This window comes from Schistocerca serialis, chromosome 1 (genome assembly GCF_023864345.2).
Source record: "Schistocerca serialis cubense isolate TAMUIC-IGC-003099 chromosome 1, iqSchSeri2.2, whole genome shotgun sequence".
NCBI classification, from domain to species: Eukaryota; Metazoa; Arthropoda; class Insecta; order Orthoptera; family Acrididae; genus Schistocerca; species Schistocerca serialis.
In genome coordinates this window covers 404,226,649-404,233,949 of record NC_064638.1, presented here as the reverse complement: position 1 = coordinate 404,233,949, position 7,301 = coordinate 404,226,649, and positions in this window count along the sequence as shown.

Sequence of the window (7,301 nt, the reverse complement as noted above, 5' to 3'; positions counted from 1 at the left end):
AACTTGTTTCACCTTTCCTGCCAACGTCCCATTCCCAATGCACTACATACGGCAACACTTTCTAACGTCTTCACAGTGATGATGTCTCCGGCATTAAGAGACGATACGTTAGGCGCAGGAACATGATTTGGACCACCGCCAGCTGCATCAGTTCATTAATAAAATCAAATATGTATACTTACACTTTATGGAAGTACTCAAGGAGAAGAATCGGCAACAGCGGGCCATTCACCTCTGGAGGCATCTGCCGCAGATGTGAGTCAGTGACTAGTTTTACAGGATGACGACGGTCTCCCGGCCCGGAAGTCTTAACTGAAGTAAACCGCGACGGTGAAAGCCTTCACATTAGGCGAAAGTGACGTCAGCTGGACCCGTGTCCTGGGTCAGGCGGTGGAGCGGTATCGGAGTGCCTCGGTTCGCTGCCACGGAGGCGCCGCCCCGGGCGTGGGCGCAGCTGCAGTGCCCATGAATATGATAATGGCTGCCGGGGCGGCGGCGGTGGGGGTGGAGGCTGACATTTAATCCCGGCAGGAGGCGGCTGTCCATGGCGGCCAGGCACGCCCGCAGCTCGGGCTGTGGCAGACGCCCGAACACAGCCGCCTCCCATCGCCGCCCCGTTCATTTATGATAGTTCCTAGTATCAGCAGACTGACGCCGCTGTTGACACAAAACCTAGAAACTGTGCGTGTCTACATTCATGCCTGTAACGTACTACCAATACTTCGGTAACATATGCTTACAGGGTGTACATCGTGCTTCAGAATTCCTATTACAGGCTTTCGTGTCCGTAAATGTACCGTTTGGCAGCAAAATTGAAGATTCCGTCGTTTTCAAATCTCCCGCTTCACGGCATGCACGCAGCGGAGCCAATGAGATATGATCTTTGTGCCCTATAGGAACCGATCAAATGGGCTGTGTTTCGATTACTTGTCTTCGGGTCCTGTTCTACCTGACCGAGGACGCGTCACCAGAATCGAGAGTAAAAAAACGATTCAAATGGCTCTAAGAACTATGGGACTTAACATCTGAGGTCATCAGTCCCCTAGACTTAGAACTGCTTAAACCTCTCTAATCTAAGGACTTCACACACATCCATGCCCGAGGCAGGATTCGAACCCCGACCGTAGCAGCAGCGCGGTTCCGGACTGAAGCGCCTAGAACCTCTCGGCCGAATCGAGATTACGGCACGTGTTTGGAGCACCATAATCAACCCACCAATAGTTGTGAACTTATGAGTTTCTCGCAGCCCTTGTTGCAGTCAGACGGAAATGATACGTGATGTAATCACAAGTGGGGTGCCGCAAGGCGCTCTCTTCTCAGTTTCTGTGCGTGCTGTGAAGCGCGAGATTTGAAAGTGACGCGATCTTCAAACTCATTTTATATTCAAAGACACATTTTATGGTACAGGTTTCTCACCAAAACTTTATTTAATAAGTCATTCCGAGAACCGCCATAAGCATTTAATAGGAATTATGTAGCACCGTGCCTGCAAACAGAAATTATCTGATGAACAGTGAGCCTCATTTAATTTGACTACTCAGAATAACTTTTTGTCTAAAGGCAAAATAAATGATGTATCAAGAAAATGTTCGGCAAATGTAGTGAAACAATAATTCATCTTTATGTACAACAGCCCCAGATGACCTGAGTGTGCCACTGCGAGACACCAGAACTTTATCTCTTGTCCACAGAACGTTTAGAGAGCCCATTAAGTGCTGCTTTCAGGTAAACTGGTACTCGTTTGAACTCATTAAGTGAACGTACTGACGCCAACACACCCATCTGATCTCATAAAATTATCCAGAATGAAATTTTCACTCTGCAACAGAGTGTGCCCTGATATGAAATATTCTGGTAGTGCCCGGGTAGTTGATACGGTAGAGCGCTAGCCCTCGAAATGCAAAAGTACCGAATTCGAATCTCAGTCCGACCCACAATATCAATCTGCCAGGAAGTTCCACATCAACTTACGTTGATACATTGAAGATGTACTAATGGAAGTAAAGCTTTTGAGACTCGTCGTCAGTCGTGTGCGGGCAGCTTAGTCGGTTGAGCACGCCCATGGAAGGGAAAGGCGTCGAGTTCGAGACTCGCACTGGCACACAATTTTAGTTTGCCAGGTCGCTTCACCTCAAATTTTGTTAAGCACGCTCCGTCCACGCATTTGAACATTTCTAGCTTCCTAACAATAATCTATAGGCATTTGAATTGAACTGGTTTGTACACTGGTGGTTTAAATAAATCAGTTAGATGACAGAAAAAATTATATTCCATTTAGATGCTACAGCTCGTTGCTGTAACTGTTTGTAAAATAACTAACTGGACTGTAGTAACGACGTGCTACACTTTAAGTTGCTGTTTTTTCTTGCTGTTTATTTCATTATTTTTATTGTGCCATTATTTTCTAGCGAAGATTATTGATAATAGCAAGAGTTACATACATACATAAAAAATGAAATACAAGTAAATCAGACAGCAGCGTAAGGTGTTACATGATGTCATTACTACAATTTTTCAAGCCTGTGAAGTCAACAAAAATATTTTAAATAAACTGTGTTTATAACTGTTCAGCAAGAGTAGCGTTTCTTACTTTTACTTGTATAAATAAGTATGTCTCTCACTTATTATTTTGTAAGCTACAGATAACAGTACCTTGCCGGTGACACACCGTATACATGCACTGAAGAGCCAAAGAAACTTGTACACCAGCCTAATATAGCGTAGGGCCCCCGCGAGCATGCCACAACACGACGCGGCATAATCTCGACTAATGTCTGAAGGAGTGCTGCAGGTAGCTGACACCAGTAATCTTGCAGGGCTGTCCATATTTTCATGTCTGGGGACTTTTGGGGCCAGCGGAAGTGTTTAAACTACGAAGAGTGTTGCTGGAGTCATTCTGTAGCTATTGTGGACGTGCAGGCTGTCGCGTTGTCCTGCTGGAATGCTGAAGTCCGTCGGAACGCACAATGGACATGAATGGATGCAGGCGATCAGACAGGATGTTTACGTGCCTGTCACCTGTCATAGTCGTATCTAGACATATCAGGGTCCCATATCACTCCAACTGCACATGCCCCACAACATTATAGGACATCCATCAGCTCGAATAGTGCCCTGCTGACATGTAGGGTCCACTGGCATGTAGGGTCCAGGGATTCATGAGGTTGTCTCCATACCTGTACACGTCCATCCGCTCGATACAATTTTAAACGAGACTCGTCCGACCAGGTAACATGTTTACAGTCATCAACAGTCCAATGTCAGTGTTGATAGGTCCAGGCAAGCCGTAGCTTTGCGCCGTGCAGTCATCAAGGGTACACGAGCGGGCCTTCGGCTCTGAAAGCCCATATCCACTATGTTTCGTTGAATTGTTCGCACGCTGACATTTGCTGATGGCCCAGGAGTGAAATCTGCAGCAGTTTGCGGAAGGGTTGCACTTCTAACAAGCTGAGCGAGTCTCTTCCCTCGTCGTTGCCCCGTTCTTGCACGATCTTTCTACAGCCGAAGCGACGTCGGGGATATTATGTCTCACCTGATTCCTGATATTCACGGTACACTCGTGAAACGGCCGTACTAGAAAATCGCCACTTCATCGCTATCTTACAGATGCTGTGTCCCATCATTTGTGCGTCGACTATAACACCATGTTGAAGCTCAGTTGAATCTTGATAACCTGCCACTGTAGCAGCAGTAACCGATCTGACAAATGCGCCAAAAACTTTTTGTCTTATATTGGCGTTGCCGACCGCAGCGTCGTATTCTGTCTATTTACATATCTCCATATTCGAATACGCATACCTATACCAGCTTCTTTGGCGCTTCAGTGTATATGTGTATGTAGATAGGTTGCTTCAAAAACTGTCCAGGTCAAGTATTACGGTATTCTTCCCCGGCGTTCTCGAACTGCTGGCGTCAGCTGGGAGCAGCGGCCGTGCCCTTGGGAGCTCACGACTTCCGCGCCACTCGCTCACACCACGCTGCCAACGACGTCGGCTGCCGTTGCCACGCCACTTGACCGCAGAGCGTCACCCGCCGCCGCCGCCGGCACGCCATCTACATTTTAAAGCGTGACCGGGCCGCCGGGCGACCATTTAACTTTACAATGCGGAAACATACATTGACCCCCGGGAGGGCCGTGCATTCTGTCGGGCACGCCGGCGCCGCACAAAGAAGGAAGACAGAGCAGCCTGCCGCAGACAATGGTACTGATCAGCCGACCACGGGCAAGACAATATGGCCATTGTATTCCCGGGGGCTCGCATTATGCCGCCGTTAACAATAGTCGTTAACCCCCTCGACGACGGCCGAGCTGGGAATTATTATTCCCCGTAGCGTCGCGCCTGCACGGCAGCTCCTCCACTCCCGCCGACCGCTACCGGGACAGGTGAGGGTGCGACTCGGGTGGCATATCCGGGAAGTCGTTTCAGTCCTCTTCTGTCGCTCGACTTGTCAGTACCGTCAGCTGCCTATAACTTCGACCAGCACCAAAGTCCGCGCACAAACTAATGTCTACTAATACTCCCCTTCTCACACCCTCATTCATTAATTTTAGTTTGGTGCGCAAGTTCGTGGCGTTTTTACTTTGCATGTTGATATTCCACTTGCTATACCTTTCTTAATAGATTGTCATTTTCTGTAGTTCGCTATTGCTATGTGAATCTACGTATTGTCATTTAGTTATGTTGTGATAGACAATGGAGCAAGTGGAGAAATCGGAATGCGTTTAAACGATCTTAATCAAACCCCGAATACGAGGAAGACTCCACTGTAGTTCCTTCTCTAGATTGTCGCACAGATGACAAAATGGTAGATATCGAAATACATGACAGACGGATAGAAAAACAAAATCGCTCAAAAGAGGAAAGGTCGCTGTATCTGATGGGATAACAATTCGATTTTACACCGAGTACGCGAAGGAACTTTCCCCCCTTCTTGCAGCGGTGTACCGTACGTCTCTAGAAGAGCGTAGCGTTCCAAAGGATTGGAAAAGGGCGCAGGTCATTACCGTTTACAAGAAGGGACGTCGAACAGATGTGCAGAACTATAGACCTATATCTCTAATGTCGATAAGTTGTAGAATTTTGGAACACGTATTACGTTCGAGTATAATGACTTTTCTGGAGACTAGAAATCTACTCTGTAGGAATCAGCATGGGTTTCGAAAAAGACGATCGTACGAAATGCAGCTCGCGCTATTCGTCCACGAGACTCAGAGGGCCATAGGCACGGGTTCCCAGGTAGATGCTGTGTTTCTTGACTTCCGCAAGGCGTTTGATACAGTTCACCACAGTCGTTAAATGAACAAAGTAAGAGCACATGGACTATCCAATTGTGTGATTGGATTGGAGAGTTCCTAAATAACAGAACGCAGCATGTCATTCTCAATGGAGAGAAGTCTTCCGAAGTAAGAGTGATTTCAGGTGTGCCGCAGGGGAGTGTCGTAGGACCGTTGCTATTCACATTATACATAAATGACCTTGTGGATAACATCGGAAGTTCACTGAGGCTTTTTGCGGATGATGCTGTAGTATATCGAGAGGTTGTAACAATGGAAAATTGTACTGAAATGCAGGAGGATCTGCAGCGAATTGACGCATGGTGCTGGGAATGGCAATTGAATCCCAATGTAGACAAGTGTAATGTGCCGCGAATACATAGAAAGAAAGATCCCGTATCATTTAGCTACAATATAGCAGTTCAGCAACTGGAAGCAGTTAATTCTATAAATTATCTGGGGGTAGGCATTAGGAGTGATTTAAAATGGAATGATCATATAAAGTTGATCGTCGGTAAAGCAGATGCCAGACTGAGATTCATTGGAAGAATCGTAAGGAAATGCAATCCGAAAATAAAGGAAGTGGGTTGCGGTACACTTGTTCGCCCACTGCTTGAATACTGCTCACCAGTGTCGGATCCGTACCAGATAGGGTTGATAGAAGAGATAGAGACGATGCAACGGAGAGCAGCGCGCTTCGTTACAGGATCATTTAGTAATGGCGAAAGCGTTACGGAGATGATAGATAACCTCCAGTGGAAGACTCTGCAAGAGAGACGCCCAGTAGCTCGGTACGAGCTTTTGATGAAATTTCGAGAACATATTTTCACCGAGGAGTCAGGCAGTATATTGCCCCCTCCTTCGTATATCTCGCGAAGAGACCACGAAGATAAAATCAGAGAGATTAGAGCCCACACAATCTTTCTTTCCACAAACAATATACAAATAAATGACATATTATTCTGTTTCATTTAACTAGAGGGATACAGAAGCGGGGGCAGACAAAAACATTTGAATCGCGTATGAGGATAATAGTATTGGGCACAGCACGGCAAGAAAATTGTCTCGTTTCAAGGACTACCGTTGTGGCATTAGCGTTGCCACGTTCAGGTTGATTAAGATCGTTTAAACGCAGTAGTCCACAGTGATCCACGACAGTGTTCTCGAGGATTGGCAAATGTGGTGAACTGTGATCTTTCCACCAACGTGCGACATTTGCGTGCAGTGGGGAAGGTTTAAAAATCGAGCGGCATATGCCGCATGATCTAAGCCAAAAATCACAGAAATCGGCAGAAAGCTGCTTGCTTCTCATCAATTTGCTCTTGAACAACACCGACCACTCCTAACGTTTTCCGTTGCTGTTGTCAAGGAATGATGTATTTATCCCAACACACACAAAACAAAGAAATGGTTGGCACCAAAGAAAGCAGCAGTTCCCCGCACAAAGACCTGCCCGCACCCACAAAAGATAGTACGATGCATCGGGAGGAACAGCGATGATTGTGTACTACAAATCGCTTCGCCGAGGTGTTACCATAACTGCTGACATTTATTGCCAACAACTCACACGTCTTGCGGACCCATTCCAAGAACAACGTCCAGGAAGATTGCATGGAGTGACGCTACTCCGTGATGACGCCCGCCCGCTTTCTGCTAGATTGATAAAAAGCAATATACGGGATTTCGGTTGGGAATTCACCCACCTGATTTACCTGATCTTCCTCCTTCAGATTTTCACCTTCTCCGCTTTCTATAGAAGGACTTCCAAGGAACTCCCTTTCCGGATGAAAATGCGCTCAGAACATAGCTCGCTGATTTCTTCTTGTTGAAAACACGCGATTCCTACGGTTGCGGAATCGAAAAGTAATTCCAGCTTTGGCAGACGGTTGTAAATAGTGAATTAGAATATATTACTTATCAATAAAGGCTCTGTTATGTGTGTGTGTGTGTGTTGTGTTTATTAAACATGCGGAAAAATGCTACGAGCTTATGCACCAATCCAGTATCATTGTCTCGTTTATATTTC